Source organism: Equus przewalskii, chromosome 18, assembly GCF_037783145.1.
Source record: "Equus przewalskii isolate Varuska chromosome 18, EquPr2, whole genome shotgun sequence".
Lineage (NCBI taxonomy): Eukaryota > Metazoa > Chordata > Mammalia > Perissodactyla > Equidae > Equus > Equus przewalskii.
This window is the reverse complement of record NC_091848.1, coordinates 54,110,779-54,124,911: the sequence shown is the minus strand read 5'-3', so window position 1 is coordinate 54,124,911 and position 14,133 is coordinate 54,110,779. Positions and strand designations below refer to the sequence as shown.

General features: G+C 35.5%; 1 long non-coding RNA gene across 1 annotated transcript; it reads left to right on the top strand.

The window, feature by feature from the left end:
* Positions 1-210: 210 nt before the first annotated feature.
* On the top strand, positions 211-11,908 carry LOC139076952 (uncharacterized). Its single transcript, XR_011529043.1, has 3 exons — positions 211-412; positions 2,935-3,276; positions 11,759-11,908. It is a non-coding gene; the product is annotated as an uncharacterized lncRNA (long non-coding RNA).
* Positions 11,909-14,133: the final 2,225 nt, after the last annotated feature.

The following is a 14,133-nucleotide window of genomic DNA, read 5'->3' as shown; positions in this document are numbered from 1 at the left end:
ATATCGGGCAATATGTAAATGCTCTCCAGTGTTGAGTGAAGGGACCTGGTTTCTAGGTGATTCTTCTCTTTCTCAGGATGTTCTCAAATGTTGACTCATGGCTCCTGGCCTCTCTTCTTGTTAACTTACATGCTGGCAGCTGCAGCATCCGTGACTATTGTGACTATTCTGTTGGCACACACAGGGCTTGGTTCTTTGCCCCGCCCTTCCAATCCCAATGTTGTTAAGGTTGACCAGGCCCACCTCCATCACAATAGTTCACATTCTCTAGAACACATGAGGCATGTGCCTCATCCCATCCCTGGCTTTCAGCAGTTGACCCTGTAGGTATTCGTGTAGGATTATCTCACCCATCAGCAAAGCAACTCTATGGCAGATCCACAGGTTTCCAATTCTGAGTCACTTTTTCCATGTGAGTATGGCATCACTCATTCCTATGCCACACAGAGACCTAAGTGCCTGACGAATGCACTCCATTCTGCATGAAACTCTGTGATGTTGTTTTCTTCCAGATTCCTAAATGAGGACACCACATGCCCACCTTTTTTTTAGCTTTCCTCTCTACCTGAGGTCTCCATTCTCTCAGTAATTTCTGCTTTCCTCTTTTAGACCAAAGCTTAGCAGTGAAAAGTGATAGAAGTTTGGTTTTCTGATAGATATAGATAGTTTGTTTTTTTTTAACCATCCAAGCTCTCTACTCTCCTCACCAACAGGGGTCCTTTTCTCCCTTCATTTCTAAGTAGAATCCCCGCACCCTCTCCATGGAATGATGGGATATCAGTGATTTGTTTTAAGAGTGGGAAGACTGCAAAGGATGAAAAATCATTGAGGGGAATATATCCAGGGATTTCACAAAATATTAACACTACTACTAAACTATTTATACTATGCTATGATTTATAAAATGAAAGAGAACAATGTATACAGGTCCTCTTACAAAACTATGTACCAATATTATCTCTTTTCCTCATGTTTACATCAGAGTATAGAATAAAAAACATGTCTATTTAAATTATCAATAAACATATGTACTAATTCAAAATTCAATAACTCAATATACTATTCATATGGTGCTAACAAAATCCAAGGTCATATCTATGAATTCCAGTATATGGCTCTGGTCATTGCTTTCTTATCAATGAATATTTTGTACTTTTCATTAAAACATCAACTTATTAAAGTTGCTATGTGCCTGCTCTATGATTCAGCAATTCCATTCCTAGAGATAAATCCAAGGAAATTGGGCACATGTGTTGATCAAAAAGCATACACAAAAATTTTCTCATCAGCTTTATTCTTAATGGCCAAAAACCGGAAGTAACCAAAATGTAGAAGAGTGACAAAAAATGTGATATATGCCACAGTGATGAATCTTTAAAGAATGACAAAAGCACAAGCTGTGGGATTCTATTTGTATGAAGTTCAAAAACAGATAAAGCTAATTTATGGTCACAAGAGACAGAATATGCATTATTTCTGGTGTGCCAAGGAAGGGCACTGACAAGCCTTTTAGGGATGCTAGACATGCTCCATATCTTGATAGGTACTAGTTACATGAATAGCTACACATGTAAAAATGCTTCAATGTAAATATTTCCAGATTAATGAGTTTTGTGTTTTGCACAGTTCACTATGCTAATGTTACACCCCTCCCCTCCAAAAAGGAAAAAAATATATAAGTAATAAGCTTTAAACTGATGTGTTTTTCTGGAGGAATGGGAAGTCATAAGAGATTTAATAACAAAATATTAATCTATTTCCCTATAAGGTTAATCAACATTCTTAGCATATCATATTAGTACCTGAATTTATTGCTACCTTCCTTTTCCCTTTACATGTTCTTCATGCCAAGAGGACTGACACATAAGGCTAAACAACTCAGAGAGTTAGATAAATTCTTGACCTGATAGTACTCAATAGCAGAGCATATGGAAATCTCGGGGTCTTCGGGGTTAGTGGCCCTATATTTGACAATGTTGCTCTTTTCATACTCCAGCTGTGTGAGCTTGAGCACATCTTTTAATCTCACTGAGCATCCTTTAGTTTTCTTATCTACACAACTGAATACTTATAATATTGATTGCAGGGCCTTCTTTGAGTTAAAAGGAATAATAATTAAATAATGCCTAACAGACCAAATGATGAAATGCATCACTTAATATGTAGTCAGTCCTGTAGTCTTTGTTAAATATTGTCCCTGCATATTTTTAGACAGAAGTGAAGTAGTGAGGATAAGAGTATAGGTGGAGGTGAGGGTAGACAGAAAGATAAATAAGACTGAGCCTCTGCTCTTTGTCCTTTATGATCAATCAGTCAGAGTGAAACGAGGACATGTGCGTCTATGATTAAAGATACAGTAAAATAATTACACAATGAGTGATGTGAGCAGCAAGGGGATAAGCCTAGAGGAGCATCTCTCCTTTAGGGCTCAGGAAAGACCATCTAAGGGATAAATACGTTTGAAACAGTCTTTTAATACTGTAGATGGCATACAGGAACGTTAAGTAAGCGGTATTATGGAGGAATGCGCAATACTTCTAGGAAACACAGTTAGTTCACATTTAGCATAAATATTTAACACATACAGTAAATAGCAGAAGGTAAAGTGGAATGTATAAGTCACAGACATATTGCAGAATAACAGGCGTTCCATGTTACGTCACTGGGAAAAAAGATCCACAAGTATTTTGTAAATGAAGTAACATAAATGTGATCATCATTTTCCCTCCTTCACTATAGAATTTATACTGAGGATATTATTTACAATACAGTAAAATATTAATAGTAGTAATGAGAATGCATGTGCGAAGATGCAAATACAATAATTTTTTTTTTTAAATCATAAGAAAATAAGCAATTGATCGTCTTAGGAATGGAAGAAAAACACTGTTCCTGCCTCTCTTCTACAACAGATTTCTTCATTTCTATATCCAGATCAATCAACAGGCTCTGTAGAGGGTCCAGTGAGGAGAAAAGTGTCAACAGCTGCTACAGACTAAATGTTTGTGTCCGCCCCACCCCCGTGCATACGTTGAACTGTAACCTCCAATGCGATCGTATTTGGAGGTGGGGCCTTTGGGGTTGATTCAGTCATGAGGGTAGAACTCTGGTAAATGGAATTAGTGCTCTGAAAAGAGAGACCCCGGAGAATACCCTCATCTCTTATGCTACGTGAGGATGCAACAGAAGTCGGCTGTGTGTGAGTCAGAAAATGGACCCTCACCAGACATCAAATCTACTGGAGCCTTGATCTTGGACTTCCCAGTCTCCAGAACCGTAAGAAATAAATATTGCTTAAGCCACCAGTCTACGGTATTACTGTTTTAAAAGCTTCAAAGGACCAAAAAAACTGCTGAAACTGGGAGAGACTGCCTGGACTTTCCTTTAGACCCTGTCACATCTGATTCTCAAATCTTTAGGCAGATTCTGTTCAGCAATGAGATTGTGGGGCCAAGGACCTCAAGACTCTTATATGGAGATGGAGAGGACTCTGCTTTCTGCTGGTGTCCCCACAATAAAAAAACAGTTAAGATAATAGAGATCACCCATCTCTATTCTCTCTGATCTGCCTTTTTCCCCCTTGCGCTAGTCTCTGGCTTACTCTCATTTGCTCTTCTCACCACCCCCACGTACACAAACACAGGCACACACGTTTTGGCAGGAGGTGGTAAAACTGTCATTTTCTATTTGCTCAACATATCTAAAAATATAGTTTAGCATCAAAAGTTAAATTTTGTTTTTGAAAGTCAGTATTTAGCTTATTGAAAAATTGTCATTGGCTTCCTCCAAGATAGAAACACTCTTAAAATAATGGCTTATTGAAGAAACGTTATAGATGCTCAACACGAGAAGTATAAATAGTGTTGCTGCAATTCAACTGTTCGTGAACGTTCCTGATGAGCATTTCTCAGTCTGATCTAAAGGCAATTACAGCAACTCATTGTCTTTCTTATTCAGGGCCTGAGAAGATATTGCAGAACACCTTGAAAATGAGTGATCTGAAATGTCTTATTAACACGGGGACAGGTTTATACTAAGAAAAAGAAGCATAAGTACCTGACAATAATGATGTCAATGTTTTTGTTATTTCTGCATGTTACCTTAATCTAGGCTGCAATATTTCCATACGTGGATCTACGTTTTGTGAGCCTTGAAGCCTATAAAAATTGTGGGACTCTCTATAATCATACCAACTTACAAACACAAAATTAGGAACATGGCCTAGGAAGGGCCAGTACCAGTGAGAGATTTTGAGGCATACGTTTTGTTAGATTCAGGGCAAATTCAGCCCTGCACCCTCTCGTGAATGTGAGTGACTCATTTCCGACGACATACAAAACTGTGCTAAGCTTTCCTTACATTTCCTCTGATCAAAAATTTCTGAGGCAACCTGAAAACTACTAACACGCCCCATTTTTTTGACAGAGGTCTCCTGATCACTAAGAATTTGAATCTAATATTTTAAAGGTGAAACAGTGTTTAATATGTATCCTAGCTTTACATATATCAGTCTTAATTTCTTTTTAAGAAACACCTTTTCTACATCTTTCAATAAACGCAGAGTAAATTTCCTTTCAGATGACTTTTTATTTATTATTCTTAGTTGGGTATGAACTCTCCTCATTATCATTTTTATTGAAAACTGTCATATTTTTCTTCTCTCTTTTAACATATAGCACACTCTATTTATTTGTCCCATTTCCCGAGATATGAACTCTTGACCTTATATAAAAACAAGATTCCTAGAGTGATTATTTGGCTTCACTACACAAAAGAGTCTGGGAGAAAAGAAAAACTTGTTCACTTCTAGTTGGTTTGAGAATTTTGTTTGCTTGCTTGTCCCTCTCTTCTGGAGTCAGAAATGTCTTCATTCTTTGCCTGAACACTACATCAAATCAACCCCAGGCAAGAGCTTTTTCTGAATTGAAACTGAATTGAGTTCCTCTACTTCTCTGTATTTCAATACTTCATTCAAAATTGCTCTGAAGAGAGGATTTAGCTAGCTTCCTTAGCCTTTTAGCTTTTTGTTGACAAACAGTACTCTTTTGTTTTCCTCTCAGTTATCGCAATCATTATTCAAAAGATATTTAAAGAAATCTCACCGCTGGAAACACACGTAGTCCCTCACCTGCAAGCTCCCAAGGCACTCTGATGAGCCCATTGTCATGAATACTATTAAATTCTCACTAAAATAACAAGGATTGCAACAAGAAGAATCAACAGAGTCCGTAAAAATATCTATCTTAAGACTATGAATTGAAGGTCTTCACATGATTTACATTATTTTTGATTTACATTTATTTACAAATACACAAAAGTAGAGGCATGAAGACCTTAGTATATATTGGTCCAATCTCCTGGAACGATAACGTATTTTGCAAAGTTGGATGTATTTACTTTTAATAATACAAAAGTGACACTTTTAGAATTTCTTTTAAGTTGGATGTGGTATTTTGCATTAAAAAAATCCTGAACAATATCACTACCAGTGCAAAAACACCAACGTTTAATAAAGGTTAGACAGCTCTCTTTGGTAAATGGCAAATTACATTGATCTCATTTCAATTTAATTTAATGCAATTCAATGTGTATAATTGAGCATTATTTATTTCCCTGAATTGAATGATAGAGAATCTCTATAATGCAGATTCTCTATTGTCAAGGAGATACCATATTTTGAGGACATAACATATAAATCAAAAATAAAACAGAATTATGAAGAATATTTTACTGAGGCTTGGAAAATATACATTTTTTATCATTTGCTACATGATGTGTTAAAACCCCACACACTGAAAAAGAGAATGATCGTTCAAAAATACTAACGTGACATAATTTCTAAATATTTGTGTTAAAACACTAAAATTACACCTGGTACTAAAGGAGATTTTAGATTCATACACATAGCGCACTAATTTTATTGTTTTTAATTGAGATATAACTGACATATAACATTGTGTAATTTAAGGAGTACAACACATTAATTTAATACATTTGTATATTGCAATATGATTATCATGCAGCATTAGCTAACACCTCCATCAGGTCACATAATTATCATTTCTTTTTGTGGTGAGAATACTTAAAGATTTAGCCTAAGCAACTTCGAAGTATATAATACAGTGTTGTTAACTATAATCACAATGCTGTGCATTAGGTCTCCAGGGCTTACTCATCTTCTAACTGCAAGTTTGTACCCGTTGATTGATATCTCCCCAATTCTCCCACTCCAAGCCCCTGGTAACCACCATTCTACTTTTTTTCTACAAGTATATCTTTTAAATTCCACATGTAAGTGATATAATCCAGTATTTGTCTTTCTCTGTCAGAATTATCTCATTTAGAATAATGCCCTTAAAGTCCATCCATGTTGTCACAAACAGCCTGATTTCCTTTTTTCCCACAGCTGATTAATAGTCCACTGTATTTATGTGTGTGTGTGCATAGGTGTATACACCACATTCATCCATTGACGGACACTTACATTGTTTCCATGTCTTGGCTACTGTGAAAGTGCTACAATAAACATGATAGTACAGATAAACTTTCAATATCCCCTTTCATTTCCTTTAGGATATGCATCTGGAACTGGGGTTGCTGGATCATATGTTAGTTCTGTTTTCAATTTTTTGAGGAACATCCATACTGTTTTCCATAGTCGTTACACCAATTTATATTCCCTAACAGTGCACAAGGGTTCCCTTTTCTCCACATCCTTGCCAACAATTATCTCTTGTCTTCTTGATAATAGCCAATCTAATAGTTGTGAGGTGATATCTCATTGTGGTTTTGATTTGCATTTCCCTGATAATTAGTGACGTTGAGTACCTTTGCATATATCTGTTGGCCATTTGTACGTTTTCCTTGGGAAAACGTCTGTTCCATTCCTCTGCCCATTTTTTAACCGCATTTTTTTTATTGTTATTGAGTTGTATGAGCCCTTTATGTATTTTGGATATTAACCGCTTATCAGATACATGTTTTGCAAATATTTTCTGCCATTCAGTAAGTTTCCTTTTCATTTTGTTGGTGGTTTCCTTTGCTGTGCAGAAGCTTTTAAGTTTGATGTAGTCCCACTTGTTCATTTTTGCTTTTCTTACCTGTGCTGTAGGGGTCATATCCAAAAAATCATTGCCAAGGCTAACAGCAAGAAGGTTTTTCCCTGTTTTCTTCTAGGAGTTTTACAGTTTCAGGTCTTATGTTTAAATCTTTAACCCATTTCAAGTTCATTTTTGTGAGTGGTATAAGATATGGGTCTAATTTCAGTTAACTTCACGTGGTTATCCAGTTTTCCAACACCGTTTCTTGAAAAGACTATCCTTTCTCCATTGAGTATCCTTGACTCTCTTGTCAAATATTGGTTAACCATATATTAGGGGCTTTACTTTTGGGCTCTAACTTCTGTTCCATTGATCTATGTCTTTTTTTATGCCAGTAACATACTATTTTTATTACAATAGCTTTGTAAAATAGTTTGAAATCAGGAAACCTGATGCCTGCAGCTTTATTTTTCTTTCTCATGATTGCTTTGGCTATTCATGGTCTTTTGTTGTTCCATACAAATTTTAGGAGAGTTTTTTCTATTTCTGTGAAAAAAGTCATTGGAATTTTGACAGGGATTGCATTGAATTTATGGATGACTTTGGGTAGTACGGGCGTTTTAACAATATTAATTCTTCTGATCTATGAACATGAGATATCTTTCCGTTTGTTTGTCTTCTTGAAAGTTTTTCATCAAAGTCTTGCAGTTTTCAGTGTACAGATCTTTCACTTCCTTGGTTAAATTTGTTTCTAAGTATCTCTTTTGTTTTTGATGCTATTGTGAATGGGATTTTTTTTTTTTTTTTTTTTTTTTATAGATAATACCTAATGTCTTCATCTTGCACTTCTTTTTTTTTTTTTTTTTTTAAAGATTGGCACCTGGGCTAACAGCTGTTGCCAATCTTCCTCTTTTTTTTTTTTTTTAATCTGCTTTTTCTCCCCCAAGTCCCCCATACACAGCTGCGTATCTTAGTTTCCGGTCCTTCTAGTCGTGGGATGTGCGACGCCGCCTCAACGTGGCCTGACGAGCGGTGCCATGTCCGCGCCCAGGATCCGAACCCTGGGCCGCTGCAGCAGAGCGTGCAAACTTAACCACTTGGCCACGGAGCCGGCCCCCGGGATTGTTTTCTATTTCTTTTTCAGATATTTCATTGTTAGAGAAATGCAAGTGTTTTCTGTATGTTGATCTTAGTGATCCTGCACTTCACTGAATTTATTAGTTCAAACAGTTTTTCTATTGCATCTTTAGGATTTTCTATATATAAGATCATACCATCTGTGAATAAAGATAGTTTTACTTTTTCCTTTCCAGTGTGAATGAGTTCAGGTCTTTATCTTGACTGATTTGTCTATACAGGATTTTGAGTACTATGTTGAATAAAAGTTGTGAGAGTGGGCATATTTGTTTTGTTCCTGATCTCAGAGGAAAAGCTTTCAACCTTTCACTATTGAATATGATGTGTTCTGTGGGTTTGTGGTATATGGCCTTTATTATATTGAGGTATGTTCTTTCTATACTCCATTTGTTGAGAGTTTTCATCGTAAAAGAATGTTGTATTTTGTCAAGTGCTTTTTCTGCATCTGTTGAGATGATCACATGGCTTTTATCTTTCATTCTATTAATGTAGGGTATCATATTTATTGATTTGCGTATGTTGAAATATCCTTGATCCCAGGGATAAATCCCAATTGATCATGGTGTCTGATCTTTTTAATATGCTATTGAATTCAGTTTGCTAATATTTTGTTGAGAATTTTTACATGTATATTCATCAGGGATATTGATCTGTAGTTTTCATTTCTTATATTATCCTTGTCTGGCTTTGGTATCAGAGTAAAGCCAACCTCATAAAATGAGTTTCAGAGTTTTCTTTCCTCTTCAATTTTTTAGAAGATTTTGGAAGGATTGGTGTTAATTCCTCCTTAAATGTTTGATAGGATTCACTGGTAAAAACCATCTGATCCTTGGCTTTTCTTTGGGGGAGGTTTTTGATTACTGATTCAGTCTCCCTACTCATTGATCAGTTCAGATTTTCTATTTCTTCATGATTCAGTCTTGGTAAGTTGTATATTTCTAAGACTTTGTCCATTTCTTCTAACTTATCCAATTTGTTAGTATGGTTGTTCATAATTGTCTCTTATCATCTTATGTATTTCTGTGGTGTCAGTTTTAATTTCTCCTCTTTCATTTCTGCTATTGAGTCTTCTCTCTGTTTTCCTTAGTTAGTCTAGCTAAAGATTTGCCAATTTTGTTTATCTTTTCAAAAAACACTATATTGATCTTTTCTATTGTTTTTCTGGTCTCTATTTCATTATTTTGCTCTGATCTTTGTTATTTCCTTCTTCCTGCTAAATTTGTGCTTAGTTTGTTCATCTTTTTGTAGTTCCCTGAGGTGTAAAATTAGATTGTTCATTTGAGTTTTTGTTTCTTTAATGAATGCATTTATTTCTATAAACTTGCCTCTAAGAACTGCTTTTGCAGTATCCCATAGGTTTGGTATGATGTGTTTGCAATTTAATTTATTTTGAGATATTTTTTTAATTCCCTTTTGATCTCTTCTTTGATTCATTGGTTGTCCAGGAATGTGATATTTAGATTCCACCTGTTTGTAAATTTTCCAGCTTTTCTCTTATTGTTGATTACTAATTTCTTATCATTGTGATTTGAAAAGATATGAGATATGATTTCAATCTTTTTGAATTGTTGAAGACTTCTTAAGACTTGTTTTATGGCTTGTCATATGATCTATACTAGTGGATGTTCCATGTGCACTGAAAGAAAAGTGTGTATTCTGCTGCTATTGGATGAAATGTTTTATCTGTTAGGTCCATTTGGTCTAACGTATGCTTCAAGAGCCCCATTTTCCTGTTGTACTTCTGTCTGGATAATCTATCTATTGCTGAAAGTGGGGTGTTGAAGTTCCTTACTGTTATTGTTCTGTTGTTTATTTCTCCCTTCACATCTGTTAGTATTTGCTTAATATATTTGGATGCTCCAATATAAGGTGTGTTTATATTTAAAATTGTTATACCTTCTTGATGAGTTTATCCCTTTATCATTACATAATGATCTTCCTGGTTTCTTGTTACCATATTGGGCTTATATTCTATTTTGTCTGATATAAGTATAGCTACCTCCACTCTCTTTTGGTTTCTAGTTGCATGGCACATCTTTTTCTGTCCCTTCACTTTAAGCCTATGTATGTCCTGAATGAATAAGTGAGTCTCATGTAGGCAGCATATATTTGAGTCTTGTTTTTTATTCATCCAGCGATTTTACACGTTTTGATTGGAAAAATCAAGCCATTTACATTTAGAGTAATAATTGATACATGAGGACTCACCAATGCCATCTTATTAATTGCTTTCTGGTTGTTTTGTAGTCCTGGTGTTCCATTTTTCCTCTCCTGCTGCCCGGAGAGGTTGGTCATTTTCCTTGTTGGTATGCTGTGATTCCTTTCTCTTTTACTTTTGTGAATCTACTATAGGCTTTTGCTATGCAGTTACCATGAAACTTACATAAAACACCTTGTAGCTATAACAGTCTATTTTATGCTGATAGCACCTTAACTTCAATCTCATAAAATATATCCCTTTCCTCCCCCATTTTATGTTTTTAATGTCACAATTTACCTCTTTTTATGTTGTGTATCAATTAACAAATTATATTATAGTTTTTTAATACTCTTTCCTTTAATCTTTATACTATAGTTAAGAAGTTAACACACCATCATAATTCAGAATAGAGTTTTCTGAGTCAGATTTTTACCTTAGTGTTTTATATTTTTGCATGTTTTAAGGTTGCTAATTATTTTATTTTCATTTCAGCTTGAAGAGCTCCTTTCTGCATTTCTTCTAAGGAAGATCTAGTGCTCATAAACTCCTTCAGCTTTTGTTTGTCTGGGAAAGTCTTTATTTTTCCTTCTTTTCTGAAGGATAACTTTGCTGGAGAGAGTATTCTTGGCTGGCATTTTTTCCCAGCACTTTAAAGATATCATTTCAATCTTTCCTGGCTTCTAAGGTTCTGCTGAGAAATCTGCTGATAGCCAAATCAGGGTTCTATTGTAGGCTACAAGCTTTTTTCCTCTGGTTGCTTTTAGGATTCTCTCTTTGTCTTTGATTTTGACAGTTTCATTATAATTTGTCTTTGAGAAGATTGCTTTGAATTGAAACAATGAAGTGATCTATTAGTTTCTTGAACTTGAATGTCCAAGCCTCTCCCCAGGTTTGGGAAATTCTCAGCCATTTGAAGACACAGCAAGAAGGTAGCCATCTGCAAGCCAGGAATGGAGCCCTTACCAGAAGCCAAACTCTTTCAGATCTTCTTCTTGAGTTTCCAGCATCCAGAACATGGAGAAAAATAAATATCTGTTAAGCCACTCAGCCTATGGTATTTCATTACAGCGATCTGAGCTGACTAACACAGAGCACCAAGAATAAAAATTTTACTTCTACATGCATTATGTTCAAATTGTGAAGAAAACAATATTGATCACACAAATAAAATACATCAATGTGACAGAAAAATCCTCCAGTGGTAAGATTATCAATGATTTCCAAAGAAGTTGTCATTATGCCATAATTGCATTTATTATTATCTATGGCAAATTATATATTTTATATTCAATATAAGGTAAAATAGATTTGTTTAGATCTTTGTATTAGTTAAGCTTATTTTAACTGTGAACTTTTGATTATATTTCTTTCATTTTTTTAGAAACGGGTAATTTCTCCAAACAAAGAGTATGTACATGATATTGAAGAAAGTGCAAATGGATCATGTTGTCACACAAGACTTGGAGCTGGAAAACAGTCCAGTTTAATGTCAGACTCCCGCAACCTCGTTCATTAAAGATGTGGAACTGATGATTATGTTTGTGTATGGAAAAATTTAGATTAATTTTATATTTTGAACTGTGATAGAGTTACAGTAAATCATCTAGGGCCTAAGGATAAGAAAATTGCTTCAAGAAACAGTAAAAATGCATGCCAAAATCTGCTTAAATGAGAATTATACTCATGCTCTTCAGATATTCTGAAAACAATAATATTAACTCAAACAACTGTTCTCATACTTTGGTCTCTAATTTCAACTTTAAATTTTGTATGAACATTTTTAAAGTTAGTTTAAAAAAAGCTATCAAATTCAACCATGCATCTTGAAAATAAACTACTGTATTATTTAGGGTCTTTGATATCTCTGAAGACTGATTTTTTGGACTAAGTTCAGAAATGTGCATATAAAATATGAGTCTTGATCAATTTAAACTATTGCTGATTTATTCTGGGCCCCAGCTACGTGTGTGAAAAGGACAGAGAGAAGTCTGATTAAAGAGAAATTCCTTCTGCAGCTAAGACAAATTCACCCAGTGACACTTCTTCCCGACTCGTGTTCTACCAGAGGAGGGAAGCTGAGCCAATACTAGTCATAGTCTATCATCCAGTACAGTGACTGCAATAAAGCTAGAAGCCTCACCCATGATTAGATAATGTTCAGGGGAAACTTTGTTATCCATTGACCCTGCAAAGAATGGCATAGAATGCAGAGCAGGAATCCTGGCAGGCTATGCCATGGTTTCTGAAAACAATCTGTTAGCTCAGAGAAAATTATATGCCTCTGGGCTGAATTGTGTGTACTTTTTTGCTCTTCTCTCCACAGCCACCATTTCACAAATTGAAGGCAAATTCCAGGGCAAGGAATATTAAGCAGGTTTCAGGGTATTTTGTTTGTTTTTTAAATACCACAGCCAATGTTACATTTTACTTTGCCTTGCTCAAAGGAAAACTATACATCTTTCTTTGACAAATGCAATACAACCAAAGGTACCCGAATACACAAAGCAAAATATAAAATCTTGCTTTGTCCCAACAAAATAATCAGTTTATCAGCTTTCTTTTGGAGAATCTTTCTTAAAATCACACATCATCATTGTAAATGAGATGGCAACAGCAAAGCCATATGTTAAGGATACCTGGGCAGTCTGAATATTGAGTCTGTAGACAACAGTCATGACCAAATTTAGACTTTCCTTCTAGGAAGGCAGAAGAAAAGCATGTTATTAGTAGTACTGCTCAAGAAAAAGAGATCAATTTAGGAGGAAGGATTAATATAAAATATGGAGGTCTTCTCTCTCTCTTTCTTTCTGCTGTTTTTTTCCTATCAAGTACTCAAACCTTACCTAATCTCTTCAAGAGAAACAAGAATATATATGTTAATCCATACTAATAAGCTAGTGAAGCAATATACTAGTTCTTGTAAGAGTGCCTTTATTTTGATATAGAAAAAAGAGGACAATGTTTGACGGAATGAATAAAAATTATCATAGAATTTCAGAATTTACCAACAAAGAGAGATTCGGATGACAAATATTCAGACCCACGTCAAGTCTGCCCATGAAGGCTCCTGTGTATGTTACCTCAACTTAAGAGTCTCTCATAACACAGTGAAGAAATGTGGCTTGAGTTTTCTGACAAATTAGCCAGCAGCATACGATCCCATTTGCTTGGGTTCATAACACAGTCAGTGCTTTGTGGTTTTTGTTTCCTGAGAATAACTACAACATGGACAAGAGGAAGAGGAAATCACTTGCAACAACTACTTCTGCTTTAGTACATGGCTTAGGAAGCTTTCCACCTGCAAGCCGTCTTTCCTCCCTAGTTGTCCTGGTCAGCATTCTCATCTGAAATGTACTTACAGTGAAATCAGCCAAGCACGGGTGCAGCTGAGTGTTAGGCGGGGCTTGGCCCTTTTCTTTAGCATGAGCTGTTTCATCCACAATTGTGAAAATGCGAGCTTTGCCTGCAACGCCCTTCTGCCTTCACGACCACATTCACTATCTCCTTGTCATCTCACACTACCTATAACCCACCTTGCCATCCTAAGGGAACTGTCAGATAATAAAGGGTTTAAAAAACTAATTCAAGCTGAAGTGTCACAGTTTCAAAGTGGTTAATTATATTATTACTTTTGAATACTAGTTGATACCTTAACCAAAAGAAAGAAGTCTTGCATGTATCATTGCACGTTTTTTTGCATGAAAGTATTTTTAAGCAAGAAAAATTTTTTCGCGTTGCTTACATCAGTGTTTTCCA